The 22,277-nt window shown below is 41.7% G+C and overlaps 1 protein-coding gene across 3 annotated transcripts in view; it reads right to left on the bottom strand.

Moving 5' to 3' along the window:
- Nucleotides 1-22,277, bottom strand: part of IL1RAPL2 (interleukin 1 receptor accessory protein like 2) — a 349,582-nt gene that overhangs the window by 203,413 nt on the left and 123,892 nt on the right. The gene's annotated exons all lie outside the window — the stretch shown is intronic.

The following is a 22,277-nucleotide window of genomic DNA, read 5'->3' on the forward strand; positions in this document are numbered from 1 at the left end:
AAAACATTAGTCCTTTTTTAATCCTTGAATCTTTCCACATAGCTTGTGATCCAAAACATACTCCTCCATTAACGTAAAGAATATATTTGAAAGAAATTTTAATTTGAATTTTGCCAATTAACCACAGCAAAGAATCCTTCACACAAGACATGTCATTGGCAAAGATGTCACATTACATTTAATTTAGTGAATAGACTGAAGCAGGACTTCAGTATTTTAATGTGGTTTCATCAGAGCTGGATCACTTGTGAAGGTATTGATGTAACATGATTAATCCTGGGAGCCCAAAAAGTACTGGATTAATAAGCACAAGTATGCAATGATGCAATGCCACATATTTCTAACACTGTAAAACCAATTATCTGGCATTAGCATCATGTAGATAAAAAGGATGATGATAATACCAATATCCTTGCTAGTCCTTCTTTTGTTTGTGTCACAGCAAAGAAACAGAAAAAAACCCCACCTAATCCTGGTTATTCTCATAAATTGTTCACAGCCTGGGAAGAGAGCAAACTACTAACTAGCACTGGGACTAAAGTTACTAAAGTAACAGGACCCTCCACTTCTGCAGATAACAGGCTGTTATTTATTTTTTCCCCTGCTGCATGAACAGAATCACTGCTTAGAAATCAAGAAGACAAAACTTACATTGACTGTAATGAGCTTTGGCTCAAATCCTGTGTTGGTCTGCTTTTGCCCACAATAAAATTGAGAAACACAAAGAACTCTTTTTATCAGAACACATAACTTTAAAGTCAGATTGAAAGCCTCAAGTTCAACTATTAAAGCTGCTGTACGCCCCAGTGTGTGCAGAGGAGAGCTACTCTTTGGTATAAAGACTGACAACCTCCTTTTCTGAAAAGATGTAACAGATTTCTGCCATAGATGAAAATGAGCAAAATCTTCATAATCACCGCCACATTTGCATTGCTCTGCAGGAAACAAAATCTACATCTATTACATTTATCTATGAAATATATGAAACACTGAGAAGCAGCTCTTTCCTCTTGCTTACCAGACCCCACAGAGCAGACAGCAGGGCCAGGACAGTATTTTAAATAATTGCAGTAATTAGTCAAATACACTGCCCACATGGTCCTCTATCTTTATATATATATAAAAGTAGTTTCTGTTCTAAAATCTTACAGGCCTTCACTCACCATGGTCGGTCTTACACTGAAACTAACTTCTACACTGCAATGCCTGCATCTGAATTAGTTTAATTCTACCTTGTACTTTTCCCTCCTGATGGACAGAGACTTTTGTCTCCACACCTTGGCCTTGCAGGGCTGTGTATGCCATTTAAAAATTAATTTAACTGATTGTGAGCCATGGTAGAACAACAACAGGGGCTTCAGACAGGGGATGGCAGCCAGCAAAACATCTACTGTTTTTATCATGAGAGCACAGAAGTGCCATGCAGGCACAGCCCAGCTGTGCTTGATATGACACAGCTGGGAAAATGGAAGCATAACCATGTATGTTCCTCCAGCAGGGTAAGTTTTAAACTTACAGTAGATGCCTTCAGAATAGGCATATGTGAGCATGGGAGAAGCAAAAAGAATAGGTACAGAGAATGCCATAAGATAGGAAAGCAGCACATACAGGTGACCTTATGAGTCTCCAAACCAGATATGTCTCCAGTTTCACTTCTACTAGATAAGGGAAGTCTCCAAGAAACTTCAGATGCTGAGTTTTCCTAAATTAACCACAAAAAGCCCAGTTACATACTCTTTCCTGAGATCCTTTCAATGACACACCTGGAACCAAGCAGTCCCATTCTCTAGTCTTCTGCATCTTTTTGCTCTCTCCTGCAAAGTTAATAGCAGGAGTGAATAGGTTTTTAGGGTAAAAAAACCTCTTGTCTATATGGGCACTTGCTCACGGCATAGGAGCCCAGGTAAAAAAACTCACCCAGCATGACTACCCTTGACAGCCCAAGGAAGTAAAGGGAATGATACAAACCAGTAGGGAAAAAATGTTTTAAAAACAGGCATTAAGTGTAAAGGTCTATATAAGAAAAGCGCTGAGACTGTCTGGGCATGTTCTTTCACCATAAATTAATGTTAAAATATTGAATGTTCTGAAAAGCAACAAGAAGTTTTCACTCTTGAGTTGATTTAACCAAATGTAACAACACATTAGTCACACAGACTCTACTCTCAGAAATGCTTTTTTCATCCTTGAAAGGTAATGAAAGATCCATTTTTTAATTTGTGCAGTTTCACTTAATAGGGATTTTTGTCAGCTCTATTTAGTTGGCTCAGCAGGAGTCTCTCCTGATAATCTATAACATTTGGTACCTTTTCAAATAATGTTTTGGTGGCATCCTTGGATGAGATGTCCCTTAAATAGGCATCTACGCAGAAGTACATCCAGCTTCAGAAGATCACTTTAATAGGAAACCTCAAACACAATTAAAAGAGGGTGGAGCACCACAGTGTGCTGGATATGGGTTACACCAGGTCAAGCAGCTCAAAACAGGAACAGGTTGAAATCAGAAGGACTTCAGAACAGACTTTCATAGCCACAAACAAGCAGAACGTGCCCAGAACCTCTGGATGGTAGAAGCTGCTCCTTAGCAAAGCACAGAATAAACCTCCTGGGAAAATATACACACTTTGGGACAATAAAGATAAGGGCTCCAAGAGAGATCCACAAATAGTGACAGCTTTCACAAAAATTTGGCTAATGTCTTCAGGTAGTCCATTTTAGGGAATGGCTGAATTCCTGAGCCAAGCTGAAAGCAGTAAGCAAAGTCCCATTCTCCAGGCTTACCAAGACTGAAGGACTAAGATGTGAAATTAAGTGAAATTAAGAACTTAATTTCCTAAGTCTTGTGAGTCTGGAAACATGAAATCATCCACAATAATGGACAGATTGACCTTTCATGCTATTTCTCAAAGGCCTATAATTTGCTTGACAAGAAGAAGATGTCTTTAGTAAGACTTGTTGAAACAAGCTGGGAGATGAGCAGCTGAAAGGAAGTTATGGTGTGAATTACTGACAGCTTAGGAATCATTGCACAGAGTTCAGCCAAGTGTACATTTATATACTCCACAGGCAGCAAAGGTCAAACTGCAAAGGCCTTGGGCCAACCCTGGCTGGCCATGCCTCCTGGCAGAGCAGGTTTTAAGTACTTCAGAAATAAGAGGAACTCAGCAGCCCCTAATTCTCCCACCTTGAAACTACTTCTACGAGCAAGAGCATGCTCAACTACATGTTAAGATGCTGGTGTCCAGCTCTCTTTTAAAACGACGAATGTCAAAGCTGACCCAGCCAGTGAGCAGATTCCTGCTGGGGTAAGAGCCCTGGATGAGGCCTCATGGGAGATGGGGCATCTTTGCATGCAAGCTTAGAAGAGTGTTGCAAGCACTAAATCCCAGAGGCCTCACCAAGTGAAGAGCTTTTCTGCATCTGCAAACTGACTTTAAAGGCAGACATCTTCTGGCAATGCCACCCAGCAGCCAACACCAGTGGAGCACATCTGTAAGTGCTGCAGCCTCCAAAAGCCCATTCAACATCGTCCGCAAAAGTCTGTCAGAGGTAGTCTTTACAATAAGCAGAATAAAATATGAAGGCCTTCCTTCCATGTATTTACAAGTACTTGTTTCACCACTCTAAAAATCTTGGTTTCAATCACCACCACCAAGATCACAATCTCAACCTTTAATGATCAGTAGAATATTTCTTTCCTTAAGTTAACACATTTTCTGAACAGACTGCCAGTGCTTCGTTTCTAAGGGCTCCATGTGCATATTGATATTTGAAGCACACAGACATAACTTTATTTACTGTAGAAAAGTGTATTAGTACTGATTTATTTAAATACTTTACCAAGGTGGCAGTTCAGTTTAATGAAATACTAAAGTAATTGGGTTATGTTTGATTTTAGACTTTGAAAACCCAACTCTAAGATTTATCAAAGGCTGAATTTAGCAAAGTTATCATCATTAAAAATCAATACTATGTAGCAGGGCTACACCAGCCTCACTGGCACCTCACCAAGAGCAGACCTTTTAAAAGTCTTAATTGTCCACGCCAAAGCACTCTGCACAGCCAGTTGCTGGCTCACAAATGCCAAGTCAAACTGTGCCAAAAGCACCAGTAGGAAAATATTCTTCTACTCCTGAACAGGAGAAACCTGCTCCTCTTCCATGGTATGAAACCTGCACACACCCCAGATGTGTTATGGTGATGCCAACGAGAACAGTGCCCTCCCTGCTCCTTCCAGTCCAGAAGGAACCTCGAAGGCTGGTTCCTTCCTGACAGGGGAAGGAAAGGGGCAGCTGAATTCCTGCACTGAAGTGCCTGCTGAGAGCTGCAGAGAAACCCCGTGACTCAGAGCAGCTTGTCGAGTCCCTGGTGCATTGACCAGCTTTGATTGCTGTGGGATTTAGCAAGGCGAGGGATGCTCCTGCTGCTTCCCTCCAGGAAAACGTGCAGAGGTCAATTATTTAAATACTCCAAGTTCACACCTCTCAGTTTGACTGGAAGGGGTCAGGCAGAGCTCCTGTGAGCAGCCCTGGGGCCAGAGTGCCAGGACCGGCCGGCAGCCAGGCAGACCCACAGGCACATCACCAGTCCCAGCAGCAGGATCCCACACCTCTGGGTGCAGCTCAGGAGTCAGCATCAGTAGTGGTATCTCACACTGGCACTAATCATCTCTCACTGGGGACTACATGAGGACAGGGACAGAGCAGAAGTGCCACCACCAATGCACTCCCTGGGAGGCCTTGGAGAACGACAGCAAAGTCCCACCACAGAGAGTGGAAAAGGATGGATAAAATGGTTCCTGAGAATTTAAAGGAAATACTTCTTCTTAAGTAGCCATACCACGTCTGAAATTTCTGTATGTTTTGCCCTTTGATTTCTCTTTTCCAAATCAGGAAACCCCAAGGTATCACCTCAGTACTAATCACTTGGCCTCACTGCTGTGTATCCTCATCCCTGCTGCCTTACAGCTCCATGCCCATTGATACTTCCCTCAGAGGGATGTCTGTTGTGAGATACCACACCTCAACAGCCAGTAGCTACACCAAGAAGCAGACTCCCTGTACATGAACTATCAGCTCAAATCCACCACCTTCATCAAGGCTATGGGTGACCTCCCTGTGATCTTGCTGCTGGACACGAGGTCAGAATGTATCCCTACCTGTAAATAACAAAAGCTCTTGCTAGGAAAGGCAGTAGAGATGCACTCCCACTTAATTATTTTTCAAATCTTTCCTCAAGTATGTAGGAATAAGAATACAGTGACAGCTGGAGGAAAATCACTATGTCTAACTAAATATTCAGTATTATCTTCTGGAAGGAACTGAATTATTCTCACATGAAAAAAAAAAAATCCTCTTGACAGAAGCAAATTAGAAGACATCTAAAACAGCTTAAATCCTTGTGACAGCATGTAAAATTATTCTTCATCAATAAATTATTGGATTATTTGGGTTTGTACAGAGAGGTAAGTTCCTATACCTCTATGAGCTAATTATTCCAGAATACACATTTTAAGTGATAAACTGTCCAAAAAATAATTTTTCCCAGAATGTCAACATTTTCTCTAAGTGAAAACCTTTGAAAAACATTAGTAAGGGCATATGGAAATTAAGAAATGCCTACTGTCTCAGCCAAAGCTGAACATATCATTTCACAACATCAATCCAAAGTGAAGCATTTCCTCCCAATCCTCCCCTCAAAATGAGGAGCAGTGTTCACACTGCTGGCCCCGACAGCAAAACCCCTGCAGGCATCCAGCTGCTCACAGCTGGCTCTGGTGAGAGGTCTGGTGAAGACATGATCTGAAGCTATAAGGTAAGCTTTGGGACCTGTGAATTGAGCTTGCCAGTACTCAGCCACCCCAGATGCTGACAGATCTATCCTCCAATGAATTTTTAACCCCTCTATACATTTGGTCTTCATAACACACAGTGCCAATGAGCTACACAATTTAGTTTTACGTTTCATCTAAAATATGCTGCTTTTATTAATTTTAAATCTGTTGTCTCAGTCCTCATCAGATGCCTTCTAGCTTTTGTATCATGGGGAATGATTAATACTTGCTCTCTATTCAAAGTTACTCGATCTAGGACAATAATTTAAAGTAAACAATATTGACAGTTTTGTAGTGTATGACCCACAGACTGCACTCTCATGACAGTGAAGCTAATGAGAATTTTGCTTGAGGAACTACAGATAAGACTACCAGATTTCTTGGCAGAATATGTTTTCCCTTACTGAAACTTCATTTTGATGAAAGAGCCACATAAGCCCTGGGGACATTGTTAGATTGTGTCCTGAAGTCCATTATTTGTGCCTACTTTTAATTCATTAATCACATGCAAGTGATGATAGGAAGACAAACATACAAAATACGTGCTTAAAAATGTGCTCAATAGAGTCTCTCAGACAGCTGAAGACAACAAGTTTAAGATTACTGAAGGGTTTTTTAAATCTCAAAGTTCTAATAAATTTTTTAAATCGTATATATTTTACTTTCAGTAATTTTCCTATAGTTCAAGGAACCCACTTCACACTGGTCTATTTGTACTGGCAATCTAAACGAGCAATTTTCAGATAATACTGGAAAAATATTTAAAACTTTATGAAGGGAAGAATTATTTCTTTTCCCACAAAGTTTTAGTCAATGAACCTAAACTTAATACAAGTTTCTTCCTTTATTCTCCTGGCAAACCCAGCCCAAAGCTGCAATAAGGCTGTCAGATATTCAATTTGCAGAGATCTTAATAATATCTCTTAATAACACTATACTGCAGTATATCCAAAAGCATCAGCCCCCCAGCTGACCCTGAGTGGTTCCTCCCCAGCCCGCACCAGCCCCTTGGAACTGTATTAGTCTAAAGAAGATTAGGGTATTTGTGCTGTTACCCTAAGAAAGCCTAAGTTATAAGTGAGAGCTTCACACACTCCCTCTGCCCAGAGATTAATTTCAGCACAGATTATTATCCTGACAGTTCACATTTAAGACATATTATTGACCCCAGCAATGTTCATCTCCCTGCAGGACCCGTGGCCATTAATGCAGTAACTAAAATGAAGGAGAAGAAAAAAGACTTTGAAAGTCATGCCTCATCTTGTAAACATGAAAGGATTTGGGGAGCTTTTAAAGGGTCTAGCTGTTAAAGGTCTAACTGCTTTAAACAATCCACAATAATGCATTTCATAGAAACCTCTCAAGATATTTTTAAAGTTCCTCCTCTTCCATTGTTGCTCTGAGACCACTGGAAGCTTGGTAGGTGGATTTTTGACATAAAGTCAAAAAAATTTTATGATCAACTATAGAGGTGATTCAAAAGCCAGTGAAATAACATTATTTGAAAGTAGTTATGAACAGTGCCTTGACCAGAGATGCTGGATGTACTTCGTGTGCTCTGCAGAAGCCTTGTTTTGGAGCCAGTTTTATTCTCCAATTTAGCCCCACACAACCCACCACCTCCCACGACCCCCCCAAAAAAATTAAACAAAATAAATAAAAATTGAGAAATCGAGATGATAAATCCTCCCAAATATCTCTGCACAGCAGGGGATGGTCCAGCCCCACAGCCATGAGGGCATGAGCCATGTGTGGGTCTGCCCAGGTAGCATCTCCATGCTCTCCCCATCCATAGTCACCAGTCCCCAGCTCCCTCCTCTACCACCGGAGCAGTTTCTGCAGTCAGGTTTCAGCTTCAAGCAGTTGGTCATTGGCAGCTGTGGAGGAAGAAGAGAAGGAGGAGGGAGGGACCAAGCAAGCCCAGGGCTCACAGCCAAGTCTATGCAGCTCTGACAGATAAAACCCAAGACAGGTTCATGGCCTGAGTTATAGACCAGAAGCTCTCTCAAACCCGCTGTGCATCTTTGGACAAATTACTGTGTCTCTCCAAATTTGTTTCCCAACATTTCCCCTCTCCATAAGACACTGAGAACTGATGACCCATTGTGGAATAGTGCAACGCATTAACTTTGAGTATAACAGTGCAATGTATTAACTTTGAGTATGAAAAGGAAAGTGTAAAATCTCTGCAAATCACTCCTTTTCCCTTGGAAGCGTGAAATTGCAGGAATGGGAAATCCTTTTCTGAAATAGTTCTGCACTCTGATTGCTTTAACGATTCAATCTTTTGACCACCTTATGGTTCCCCAAATAAAATAAAAATAAATGGCCTCAAACTAAGTGCTGTGGGTTTTGTGTGCTAAGGTTCAAAATTATTTTAGCAGTTATTGAGAAGGAAATCACTCCGTAGAAGGCGGGATGACTTAAAAAAATGCTGACAGCACACTGATGATAACGACACAAATAACTGTGCTCTAATTGGCAATTCATGAGGATTATGGGAAGGTTTGGTATCCATAGCTCCTTTTCTTTTTTCAGTCCTTTTCCTGTGCAAGTAGCTTCCCAAGTGCTGTGATACTTTCAAGCTGGGGTCTTAGTGGCCTCAGAAAACAAAGACAGCACCAAAACATGGGCAGGTATAGGCATGGCACCCAGTTCTGGTACTCAAAGAAAGACAGCAAGATAATTTATTGCATTAATTCTTCAAAGTTTCTTGAACTCTTAGCTCTGCTGGAACAAACATTGATGCTAGTCATGTTCAGTGACATTCAACATGCACAAAACCCATTGAACTAGGGCAAGAATTTAAAAAACATTGAACATTTCCAAGAACCATCTTGCACTGACTCCAGGACCCTGAATACTGGCCAGTAGGTTCACTGGAAAAGCCAAAGGAGTTGGGCAGTGGAGCATTGCTGAAACTTACCTCCTGCCTACCCTGGGTTGAAAATTTTCTACCACCCTACAAGCCTCAGCCCCGCATTCAGAAACTATTTTCAACAACCAAACAATGCAGAAACTCCATAAACATATACTCAGCCCTAACAGTTTGCTTAAAATTAAACAAAATCTGCTGCAAATGCTTTGCACTCATGCACGAGAATCTCCCAGTGCTTTACAGACAGAACTGCAGACTGTGCCTTCTGCACCCTTTGTTTTGCTTTGTTTTCCCTAAGCATCTATCACTGGGATATTTAAGCATCCTACACTTACAGAAAACACTCAAGTTATAAAAGGCAAAACTGAGATAAGAAAAACTTAACAATTTGCCTGAGATTTCATAATAAGGTCTAGGAATGAAATCTAGCAAGGTGATACTACATGAATGGCTGTGCAAAACATCTCCTGTCTTTGTGCTCCTAAGCAGGGAAACTGCTGGAATCTGCCTGAGGCCTCTGAGACATCTCCACTGCAAAACAAGGGGGTAAAACTCCAAAGCACATCTTTGCGGCTTTAAAGCAGGTCCTCTTGACTTGCTTTAAAGTATCATAATTTTTTCCCCCCATTTAAAGACATAAACCTGAATTTGAAGCCTACAGAACTAGTGCCTGGTGAGATAAGCCTGCCCTGCCTGTGCTGTTGGCTTGGCCCCTGGCTTGGGCTGCCCTTGGCACTGGCCAGGATGGGAGAAGCACCCGGTGCCACAGCCCTTCCCCTCCTGTGTGCCCCTGGCTCTGCTTGTCCTTTCTCTCTGGCTAAACACGGCTAAACTGAGAGCTCAAGAGTTCAGGTAAAGCATTTTTAAACAGGTGTAACACAGAAGAGCAGTTGTGAGCTCCTGAGATACGTCTCCTGCAAGCTCCCATTCCAGTTTATGGATCTGCACAGCCCTTCCTTTGAAATCTGCTTGATGAGCCCATTCTCTGCAGACCTTCCATCAGTTAAAAACAACTGCTCAAGTACATTGAAGTGCCTCATTCTCCAGGAGCAGGAACCACACACCTACTGGAGAGAGAGGGGAAAAAAAGCCAGAACCTAGAAACGTTTAGAGCTAATGCTTGCAAAAACCAAACAGCCCCAAAGTGCATCTTAATAAATCCCACAAAGCAGACAGGAACTGCTCAGCAGAGTCTTTTAAAACTGTCACTGAGGAGAGCTCTCTGACAATGGGATGAAATCCTTAGGAGCCAAAAAAGCAGATCTACAGGGCCACATTCTCAGCTGCTGCAGACAGTGCTTCTTCAAAAAAGCACCATAAAAGACACGCTTTATATCTAGCACCAGTGTCTTGGCATAGTCTGTGCTCAACTACCAGCTGACTGGCAAAAAGAGGGTTTTTCAAACCACCTCTCCTGCAAACCCAGCTCAAACTCCTCCTCATGCACATACCAACACAATGAATTAAGCTCTTGCAGCCTGCCTTATCATAGAATCATAGAATCATAGAATCCTAGGGGTTGGAAGGGATCTCAAAAGATCATCTAGTCCAACCCCCCTGCCAGAGCAGGATCACCCAGAGCACATCACACAGGAAGGTGTCCAGGTGGGGTTTGAATGTCTCCAGCGAAGCGGACTCCACAACCTGTCTGGGCAGCCTGTTCCAGGGCTCTGTCACTCTCACAGTAAAGAAGTTTTTTCTGATGTTTACATGGAACCTCCTGTGTTCCAGTTTGCACCCATTGCCCCTTGTCCTATCACCTGACATCACTGAAAAAAAGCCTGGCTCCGACCTCCTGACACTTGCCCTTTACATATTTGTAAACATTGATGAGGTCACTCCTCAGTCTCCTCTTCTCTAAGCTAAAGAGACCCAGCTCCCTCAGCCTTTCCTCATAAGGGAGATGTTCCACGCCCTTCATCATCTTTGTGGCTCTGTGCTGGACTCTTTCAAGCAGTTCCCTGTCCTCCTTGAACTGAGGGGGCCAGAACTGGACACAATATTCCAGATGTGGCCTCACCAAGGCAGACTAAGCAACACTCGTAAACAGAAGGGGCAACAAGATACTCCTAGCTCAGAGTAATACCATGAAGGCTTTCAAACACGGATCAGTGTTTTTCAGTTTTAATATTTTTTCTTCAGTTTCTGAGCTCCTAATACTTTCCAAGTATAGACTTTTACACACAATATATGGAAATGAACCATCTTTCATGGGTCCTTTCCAAAGCTGCCTGTAGGACTACCCCATTGTGCTGAAAATAACAGATCAAAACAGTGTCAACTGTCCCTAGCAATCCTGCATTGACTGAGCCTATGAAACCATGAAGCTCTCTGTGGTGGAGCTGTATAGCACCACAGTTCAGCTCTCCACACAAGACGTCAGGACCAGCCTGGCACACCTCCCACCAGCCCCAGCCACAGCCACCCTGTGCTTCACTCCTCCCTCTTCAGAGACATTTGGCTGCTGCTCCTAAATCAAACGACTCCATTTCAAATGGGGAAGAGAGGGAGAGTGATGATGGTTCGTAAAAGGAACATTCACTTAAAAAAAAACATTCAGAAAAACAGTTCTTAAAAGCATACAGGAAATTATTCATATTTATTGACTACTTTGATGATTTAGACTTTGGTCAGCCTTGTGAATATGCACTTGGTTTTAACGCTACTATCAGTAGTTTTTAAAACTATGGTTTCCTAAATTGCCAAGAATAAATGAAAAGCTTGGAATGAAAAGCTTGTAAATTAAACATACAGCCATCTAACCCCCCCAGCAAAAGTATATAATTTAATATAATAGCACTGAAATAACATTCTCTTTGCTCAAGTTGGTACTTAAAATCTAGATGGGTATAAAGGTTTCATTATCTAAATGATATGCTAACACTTTTTGAATTTCACAAATTATAAGTTAGCTGTAGCTTCTATTGTACTGCAAATCATTTCAGTAGGAAATCACCTTGTACAGAAACCAGCAGTGGGATTCCAGTTATTTCTGGGAAACATTATGTACTTCCTAGAGTATGATTAAGTTTAATTTGATGCATTAAAAACAATCAATATTTAATTTTTGCCTAGTACTTCATAAGTGTTCTTCCTGGAGGGGTTCCCAAAGAATTTTCATTAGCTAACGAGGCAATCCTACCATGAGAACCTTAGTTGTTAGAATGCTTTAAGTAGTAAAGAAACATCTAAATCTGTGCTGATCTTAATAGTTATTTCTGTCAAACAGATGGTCTATTGTTCAGGTCTACACTTCCCTGACTTCTTAATTGCTAATGTACATGCTAGTACTAATTGTACAGTACTAATAACCTCTGTACAGTAATAAATAGCTCAAAGCTTCTTTCAGCCCTTAAGAGTTTTGGTTCTTATTGTTGCAGGTTAATGAATCACCTACCAGCCACAGAGCAGCTTTTATTACACAACACACCACAGCAAGCCGAGGAGCAATTTTTTTGTCCTAACATTCAAACACACAACACTCAGCTCTGCAGGGAGGCTGGTGCTTGTCTGAGCTCTGAACAAGGCCCTAGAAGGGCAGCAGGAGGTGGTCAGTACCCCACTTCAGCTGAAGTTTGGGTTTTTCAGGTCCTACATGTAGTTCCTTAGTTCCTCCATGATGGCAGAGAGGGCTTTTGGCCAAATGTGTCTTCTCCTGCTGTGTTACAAGGTCTGCCTGGCCATCATCTTCTCAAAACACAGAAAGAAAATGCGTTTGTTGGATACAAAAGACTCATACTTGAAAGTACCGTTGAGCTGGTACTTTACTTTAAACACTTAACATTTGCAAACCAAGCATCAGAAGAAAAAGCAGCTAAAAAGCTTCCCTGAGAAGACCAGGGAGAGAACAGAGGCAAGAGAAAGAGATGCTAAAAGCAGCAAGTCTGTAAGACTACTCTGGCACATGGGCCCTTAACCAGAGATGCCCTTCACAGTCAACTGTCCTACCTGAGCCACGTCTGGTCACACAGCAAGTGCTCCACAGCCGTGCACAACCATCCACCAGTGCCAGGCTGCTGGCAGAACAACTCAGTGGAGTCTGAACTGCATTAGAGCAGCAGTGCTAGGTTTAAAAATATGAGGTAACTTTCAGAGACACATGTATTTGCAATTCATGACTTCTTTTTGCAGGCCTGGCTGCTTTTCAAAGAGGTTCAAAAACCAGATGTGGAAAATAAGATTGCTAAAATCATTTGGCAAATTAATAAAGGGGTGCTGCATGTTCTTAGGGTAGATTTTCAACAGCAGAGCACAATAAACACATGAGAAAATGCTTTCATGGCAAAGGGGAAAGACTTTTGAAAATTTGGCATCACAGTAGAATGAAATAGAATGTGTTGTTTATATGATTTGGTTTTCCATAATGTATTTTTCTCTATCTTCATGCAAACATTTTCAAGAAGTTTAAGTTCTTGTTTGGTGGGGGGTGGGGAAGAGAGTCAATCTCAATTACATGTGATTTCAGTTGTGAGTCCTGTTTAAGTTGCCTTGTCTCATTCCTAGAAGATTAGGCACCTTAATATATATTCACAATACTACAAATAAGAGCAATATATATTTTTAAAAAACCTATTTATACAAAACTAATTTGTAAACTGGCAGTAAAATGGGAACAACAATGCAAAAATCAATAGAAAAAAAATTCTCAGATGGCACGTGCACTCAAACACCATGCAAAATCCTACTTGGTCAGGCCACCAGGTAGCAGTGATTCAAGTACAATGAGATCCATCCCCAATTTAACCAACTCTGTCTAAAGATCCACGCCACACTTCTCTGCCTCTATTTGCCAACCCAATACTTTGTTATATTTTTCTTTCTTTAGATGTTTGTTTGGTTTTTTTCTCCTGAAACATCAAACACAACATGGAAACATATTCTACAACATAAAAGAAAAAATAATGGTAAGACATCTGGAGAAGAGCCTGAAAGGTTCCTGAGGGCTGGGCACCCTCCCGGCATATGCAACTACAAAGCACACTCAGCCCAAGACAGCAATTAAAGATGGGCCTCCCTTAGGAGCTGGGTCTGGGAAAGGCAGAGAGAGACAAGAGCTGCACCCATATAGCTGGTCAAAACTCTGAACTGTTAGAGCTGTAAGAAGCCGCATTTCTTGAGCCCTCAACTGAGGATAGAGTGGTCAAAAAAGCAAGCTCAGACATGTGCAAAACGCAAGAGAGAAGAAATGCAATCCTCATTCTGCTGGAGAAGGGCTGTGGTGACCCATCAGGGCCTGTCTCCACATCCCTCCTTCAGAACAGGTCAAAAAATCACTTCACTGTAAGATTTCCCCACCAGATGAACAAATGTACAACATCTGATTTTTGCAACATCGCATCCACTTTCACATTTTTATTTAGAAGAAATGGAAAGTATCTGGAAAACGCAAACGAAGCACCACTGCTTTGCATTTATCTAGCAGCAGGTTGCAATTTTTCAATTCAAGTAGACATTATTCCATCCACGAAGCTTCAGAATGAAATATTTTAAGGAAAATTGAGAGAAATATAAATCTGAAGAACACATTGAAAGCTTAGTCAAATAAAATATTCCAACAGGAAAAAAAAAAAAAGATTTTGTAAGGAAAGTTCTTACTGCTTTTTAACTTTATATGGGGCTCAAAAAAAAAAGGTAAAAATCTTCAAAACTTTTTCCCTCATAATAGAAAAAAACATCTTTTCAAACCAGGCTAGCAAATTTCACCCCCTTGATTCCCATTTTCCTTTCCCTTGATTTTGCTATTGCTACTACCTGCCTTGTGGAATCATTCTTTCCAAGCCTCAGGTTCAAGACTAACACAGGCTGTGTGGGCCATGCAGAGGCATCCTGCCCATTTCACCCCAGCACTGTCTGCCCTCTCCCCGAGCCAGGAGAATGCAGAGGCTCATGTTTGCAGTGAATGTTCACTTCAGGTTTTCAGCTACATTTCTAGGCAGTGAAGAAAACCCCCAAAACTGCAGTTGCAGCTGACCAGAAGGGAAATCACCAGTACTTCTGAGGTGCTGAAACCACAATTTCACTTTCTTTTCCCTTCAGAAGGTATTCCTCATCCTTCAAAACATGCCATAACTTCCTCTTGGAAAGGGAGCAGAGAGCACTGCATGTGACCTCTGACCCAGCAAACCAACCCATTCCCCAGCAGACGCTGCAAACTCCACACCAGTAACACACCAGCTCTTCACTGTCCACCTTTGTGCACACAGTTATCTCATATTATGGCTCTCAATCTGCAATAATCTCAATGCTTATTCAGTAAAATAAGCATCTTTTTGTCCTCGGTTACTTTTTGTACACCCTTGTTCAGATACACTATCCTTTTTCTTTAACTTCCAGCATTTTTATCACTAATGTGGGTGACTTTTGGGCATCTGTTCAAATACCTGAAAACGTTTCCAACTCCCACCTGTGCCCTTTGGGGCACCCTCTCACTTGATTTCATGTAATTATTTTCACAATTTTATCTGTCCCACAAAAATGTATTGGTAGAATTTCATTTTAGTAGCAACTAGAAGTTCCAAATGATTATTTAAAAATCTTCAATGGGTTAAATCTGGTTTGCTGTGTCTCCTCTCAGTACCCCGGGGCTGCAAATTACCCAGGCACAACTTCTCTGAAAAAAAGTGTAAGTAATTTTGCAGAACTTCATCAGATCAGAACACTAAACATCTCATAGCCCAGCTCTAACTGTAACATACCAGCCACTGAAGAAAGAAAACCCTTCACAACCTACAAATGCCACATCAGAGCCTTGCACAAAACCCATTTACAAATGAGCTACAGGCCAAAAACTATTCATTAAAATAATTTGGCAAACACTCTTGAATGAAACTTGGAAGAGTACAGCTCTGCCCTGTCAGGCATTTCACATGGCCCCCAACCAAAATCCATTTGATATATGACTAATTATCCTAAACTGCATTAAAACTCCATCTTGATTGTGATTATTACTGATTAAGTACTACTTCAGCTCTGCACTTCAGTACAATGTCTGTGATTCAGAAGATGAGCAGAGTGTCCATTGCTCATGGCAGCCTTAACACATACTCCAGCCACAGCAACAAAAGTAACTTCTAGCTTGACATGTACAGTTCTTTCAAGCATTGCTTTCATAAGATCATTCAGCAATATTCACAATTCCAACATTATTTTTGAGCCTCTCTCAGCCACTCTTTAGTTCTATCCCTTTAACAGCAGTGAGCCCATTTCTACCTTATCTTTATGTTCTCCACACACACCCCTCAGTTCTCCTGTTCCCAGGCTTATGGCTGAAAACACCTTGATCCTTTCTTTAGCCTTTCTTTATCCTTCTGCTGTGACCAGTGCGTTCAAACTTCTGCAACTAATTTGAGTTTTAAAGCCCTGGAGCTACCAGCAGGGAAATCTACGACTAAAAATCTCTGAAACATCTGGAAGGCCAAGGACTGACAACTTCATGTAGCTGAGGTACATCCCAGCAGCCAGAAAAGCTGATAGCACTGCAAAAGAGCACTTATAAAATTCAGAGCATATAAAAGCAGAGGTTGCAGTCCCCAGCCCTGAACATATGCCCATGCTCCATGTTGGCCAACGGCTGTGTTTAAGTCACGAGGGTGAAGGCCCACGAGGGACACAATGACAGAATTGGTTGAGTTTGGAAGGGATCTCTGGAGGTCATCTGGCATAATCCCCCTGCTCAAGCAGGGCCACATAGAGCAGATTGCCCAGGACCACGTCCAGATGGCTTTTGAGCATCTCTGAGGATGGAAACTTCACAATCTCTCTGGGCAGCCTGTGCCAGTGCTCAGTCAACCTCACACTAAAAAAGTGTTTCCTGATGTTCAGAGAAAACCTCCCTGTGTTTCAGTTTGTGCACATTGTCTCTGGTCCTGCCACTGGGCACCACTGGAAAGAGCCTGCCTTCATCCTCTTGGCACCTTCTCTTTAGGTATTTCTATAGATTGGTAAGAACTCCCTGAGATTCCTCTTCTCTAGGCTGAGCAGTCCCAGATCTCTCAGCCTTTCCTCCCCCAGTCCCTTCAACATCTCTCCAGTATGTCAGTGTTTCTCTTGCACTGGGGAGCCCAGCACTGGGCACAATACATCCGATGTGGCCTGACCAATGCTGAGAGAGGGAAAGTATCTCCTCCCTCCCCCTGCTGGCAATGCTTCTAATACAGCCCAGGATACCATTGGCCTGCTTTGTGGCAGGGACACATTTGCTGGCTCATGGTCCACTTGGTGTCCACCAGGACCTCCAGGCCCTTTTCTGCAAAGCTCTTTTCTAGCTGGGCAGCATAAACTGATGGATAATTAAGGCTGAGCTCAAGGCTTTTACACATGAAAGGGCACATCCCCTTTCTGAGGGTTTACTTCAGAAGCAAGTATTTCAGTTTGTTCGTAGCCCATGACCCAGATGGTCTGGGTAAGAACAGTCCTAGTTTACTGAATCACTTGCAAATTTGTAAGACTTGTAGTAAGCCACTGTTTGCCTGCCTTTAAGATGTATATGTGGCCAAAACATTTGTTCATGTTGAAGAATGAATCCATGTACTCTATTTGTCTGCTACTGGTCTTTCATTATCTGTCGTACATCATGTAGATAAAATTAAAACCTCTGTGGACAAACTTCTTTGCTAACATGAAATCAAAGTAAACACATTAAGTTGAAACACAGCTGATAAGGCAACATTAATTACATTGTAAAGAAGTTCAATTTTTGGTATTTGATTTTCTCTGAATAACATAGTATCTATTTACTAGACCTAAGAGTAAACAATTTTTCCAATTCTCTACTGGTAAAACAGAGTAGCACATAATAGCATGATTTTGCTGTATTATTAAAAAGAGGGTCAGTATTTCAGTAACATTCTTGTTATCAATCAGGTTACTCAGCAGTTATGAAGCATAAGCTGAACAGCCTGTGACTAAAACATATCATTCCAATCATTTTCCCACTCCCTGCTAAGTACCACCAAGACTCAGATTGCAGTGTCAGCTGCCTAGATAAAGATTATATAACGCAAGGAAAAAATAGCGTGAAGATCTAACTGCAAGTCAGCACGAAAATAAATGACTCAAACATGGAAGAATTCAGGTTTTGAGACTGGCACTGTAGGTCATGTCTGGGTCCACTTCTGTGCAAGAAATACATGTTTATTACCAAAGGAAAAAATATTGGCATCAACTTCTGCAAAGAACAGATATATTTCATTGAAATATTCAGCTCCCAGACTGTGGTGTCATCCAAGAAATAGTAGGAATATTATCAACAGAGAATAGACTTTTGAAAGCTCCTAACAAAACTACAGTGCTTACAGTTTGTCAAAAAAAATAAGTGTGTAGAAAGGAAAGCAGCAGCCAACACAAGAAATAAAACTTGGAAATCCTGCAGCATGAAGTTTTCAGAAATGGACTCAAAGTTGTTTTGAGAGGAAACTGTTCACAGATGTCATGAGACATACTCAAGCCACCGTATAGAAAAGAGGACAAATGTGGTTTCTTCCTCTGTCAGAAAATATTGGATGTTTTAAAAAGCATAGAAAAAGCAAATTTCAGAAAGAGACAGGAAGCTGCTTAAAAAACCCCAAACCAGTAGGATTAACCTGCAAAGTTGGTTACCAGTATTGTTGAAAGCTCCAGAACAAAACCCAGGGCAGAGTAGTTACCTGCTCTGAAAATAAGATCCTGGGGTCCACAGCACAATTAAGTGCCACCATCACGAGTGATTTCAACATTGAGTCTTTGACTCATCAAAAACCAGTTCAATTTTGCCTCCTCAGTAAAGACATCACTTTTCACAAAGGAAGGTTGAGTTCCTTGAAAATGTTACCACTGATCCCTGCCATTACTTTAGCACTCAAGACTTCTTTCTCATGTCACTTCTGCCTTGGGAAGTCTGTAATGCATGAGTTGCTTGTGTCTAGGAGAACACTCTGGAAAAATTGTCACACATCCTTTCTGCCTCTCATTCACATCCATCCATTACTGGCCACTGTCACAGGCAGGATACTGGGTAAGTACGACCTGTGGTCTGGCACAGCACAGTCATCCTTATGTTCTCTGGTCTGTGCTCCACTGCGCCTGTACATGGTAGATTTGTTTTTACTCACATTTGGAGGTCAGACCCACCTTTCAGCATGAATGTTTTTAAAAACAAAGATGACAAGAATAAGCACAGAAGGGAAAGCTGCTCTCTTCTCATGTTGAAAAAGCATCAAGTCTCCTAAGATAGAGTAGTGTGCCATCTGAAACAGTTTTTCCTCTGAAGCTGTTGACCTACTTTGTTAGCTATACAATTTCTTACAAATTTACTATATTATAACAGCTGTGTTCATCCTGTTCTAGTGTCAGCACTTCTATTCTAAACCCCATTTTTTACACACTTACGTAATAACTCAATTATAAAACCTGGGTAAAACGTGGCTCTCCACAAGCATTTTCTTCTCAAGTGTATATTCGGCCGTTCGCAAAAATGCACCATTGCAAAATGCCAAATTGCCCACTTGGGGTCTGATTTGTCCCCCAGAGTCTGGCAGGATTATGTCTGACGGTGGCTGGTGAAGACATCTGAGCCTGTCCATGCCATGTGAAAACAAAGACCTGCTCTTGTCACTGACAGGCTGATGGCAGATGTGTGGTGTGTGGCCCTGGCTGCTTTTTTGTGTTGCCTGGGTGGATTTGCACAGAGCCCTGGCACCCACCAGTACAGAGCTTGTGAGCAGTGCTGCTCTGCAGGCAGGTACCCCAGGGGCTCCTGGCAAAATCATGGGGCATGGCAAAGAGGGAGATCTTGGAAGTGCTTAGTGTTGAATGAAGTGGAGGTCTGGGCAGGAAAGGAGCCACAGAGGAGAAATGGGAGTAAGGAGGGAAACAACAAAAAGAGAAGAGAGTGCAGTTTAGTATCCTGTGAAGAAAGGATAACAAAGCAGCAGCTGGGAATAATGGAGGGGGACCTGAGAGCTGTATAGACAAAAGGGCAAGAAGAAATCAGTCTCCCCAATTCAACTACAGCCAAGTTTTGGCTTTTCTAATTCCCTCATGCTTGGGCGATGTCTCTGTGCTCCTACTGGCCAGCCCATCCTTGCCCCAGTCTCACTCAAGGCTCTTAAGTTTTCTCTATTCTATTATTTCTGATAAAAAGGCACCAAAAGCACATGAGATATTTAAGGTGCTGAAACAGCATACATCTACATGGTGACACAATGATGTTTCACCAGTTTGTTCCCTATTTCTCTCCTAATAACCTGTAATGTTCTGTTTCCTCTTCTGTCTGTAGAGTAACTGTTTGCTTAGGCACATCATGACAGGTAGCACAGACTCTCAGATGCTACACTCACACAGCCATACCAGTGAGATCCTCAAAGCAACATCATAAATTAACATCCTCTTTCCCTCCTAGGAGGCCTCTTAGACTGGAGCACATCCCCACACCAAAGCACCACTGCTGCTGATTCCCTACAGGTCGCAATCCTCCTTAGTGCAGGGTTTTCATCCTGGAGTCCATGGCAATGGCTGGACACATCCTGAACAGGACACAACAACCAGGCACAGGCTCTACAAACAATTTTCCCCAGAATATTTTTGCTATAAATGCCCCTCAGATGTATATACAAGGTAGACCCCATGCCAGAAACTCTCCTCTAGGTATAGGACTGCTCCCACTGTTAAAGGCTTATGGCTTTTCAGCTCAGACTGTGCTTTGCTCTTTCCAGACTCACTTCTGGAAATTTCCAAATGGTCACTGGCAGCAGAAAATCTTAATTCAGGAAATGGACAAATACTAAGCAATTACCATCTTTCATATAAAATACATCTTGCAAACTTATTATCAAAAAAGACTTAGTTTTATGCATAAGTGATGTCCTATTGAAATAAATGAAATTTCATGCCTGCAAAATTAAGCATGACCTTTCTGGTAGGATTGTGCTTTACAGTGATTCTCTTTGATTTCTTACAGTAAGGAATTTTGCTATATGTTAATGTTGATAAATTACGAAAGTTAGATTAAATTCTACAGTTCATTTTAAAATGCCAAGGAAAACCTTGTCTCTTATCTTAAGTTCTATAGAACCAAATGAAAGAATACAGCTTTAATCCATCAGGGGATCTTCCCAGTTGCTACCAAAGCACATATGTGACAGCTGTCAATTCAGAAATCATTTATCACAACAGAAAGATGACAGGAAAACCCTGAGTTGATATGACAGCAATGGCAAAAATTTGTTAAAGCAGGCACCCCTGTAGGAAATCTTTCCACACTGCAACAGATGGCCAGTAGTTAGAGGAAAGCATTAAAGCCTGAATTGTGGAAATTGGATAAACTTTTCAGAGCAAAGCAGAGCAGGTTAAAATAAACAAACTTCACCAGCCTTCCAGGGAGAGTCAGTTTTTCTTAGAGTGCAAGTACCTATCAATATCAATAGCTCAGGAAAAGCCCCAGACTTTACAGGAACACTGCTATATTGTATAATGATTTTATAATCTCTGTATCATTTCCATATACCATGCACACAATGTGTCATAACTGCATAATTACTACATTAATACATGCAGGCAGCAATTATGCAAATACTACAGCTCTGAGGTCCAGGAAGGGAGGCCTCCAAGGGAACAGTCCCCAAACACTTCCCAGCCCCACAGCCCACCCCTGCTGCAGATCTGCGTGGAGATCAGGAGGGTGATGGGTGCATGAAGGGTGGGATTTTCCTCCCCTAATATTTTAAATGGAACTGGAGAGACATTGGACTTCCAGCCATTCTGGAACACACCAATTTACCTGAGATTAGGTGTGACTCATATGAAGACAGACTTTCTGCTATGTTTGGAAATGTTCACTGTCTCAAGAGAGGTATTTGTGACATATACAATAATACATTTATATATACAAAATACCAGAAAAGACTGATACTTAAACTGACCACTTCCAAAGTTCATATACTTTCAGACCAGTCCTTTAACCAGATAGCATTCATCAGGTCTGCTTTTTCACATTACTAAAATACATTCCAGCACTGGGCAAAGAAAATGAAGATTTCCTAAGAAAACCTAAAACTAGGAGAAATTCAAGTTTTACAAGCATCGTAGCATGTCTGGGCTGCATTCCAGATGACAAGGGCTAAGATAGGGGATTGGGGAGTTTTAAAAAGGCAAAACTTCACTGAGCTTTCTTTCAGAACCCATTTAAATGTGAAACTCAGGGACTGCAAACGTGTGGGAACCAAGGAACAGATGCCCAAGTCATTCCCATTTCTGAAGCCCTTTTAAAAAAATATAAAAAACTCTTGGGAATCCACAGCAATACTTGAGTGAGAGCATCTCAACAGCTGCATGTCTGAGCACTGTGCAAGGCCAGCTTGAGCACAGCTTGCCACAGCTTGCCTTACTCGCATGGTCCAGGGAATAAGCCTATCATAGAATGATATCATAAAATTGTTTGAGTGAGAAAGGACCTTAAAGATCATCTAGTTCCAACCCCCCTGCATGGGCAAGGACACCTCCCAATAGAACAGGTTGCTCAAAGTCCTGTCCAACCTGGCCTTAAACACTTTCAGGAGGGGGCCATTCACATCTTCCCTGGGCAACCTGTGC

Source organism: Apus apus, chromosome 12 (assembly GCF_020740795.1).
Source record: "Apus apus isolate bApuApu2 chromosome 12, bApuApu2.pri.cur, whole genome shotgun sequence".
NCBI classification, from domain to species: Eukaryota; Metazoa; Chordata; class Aves; order Apodiformes; family Apodidae; genus Apus; species Apus apus.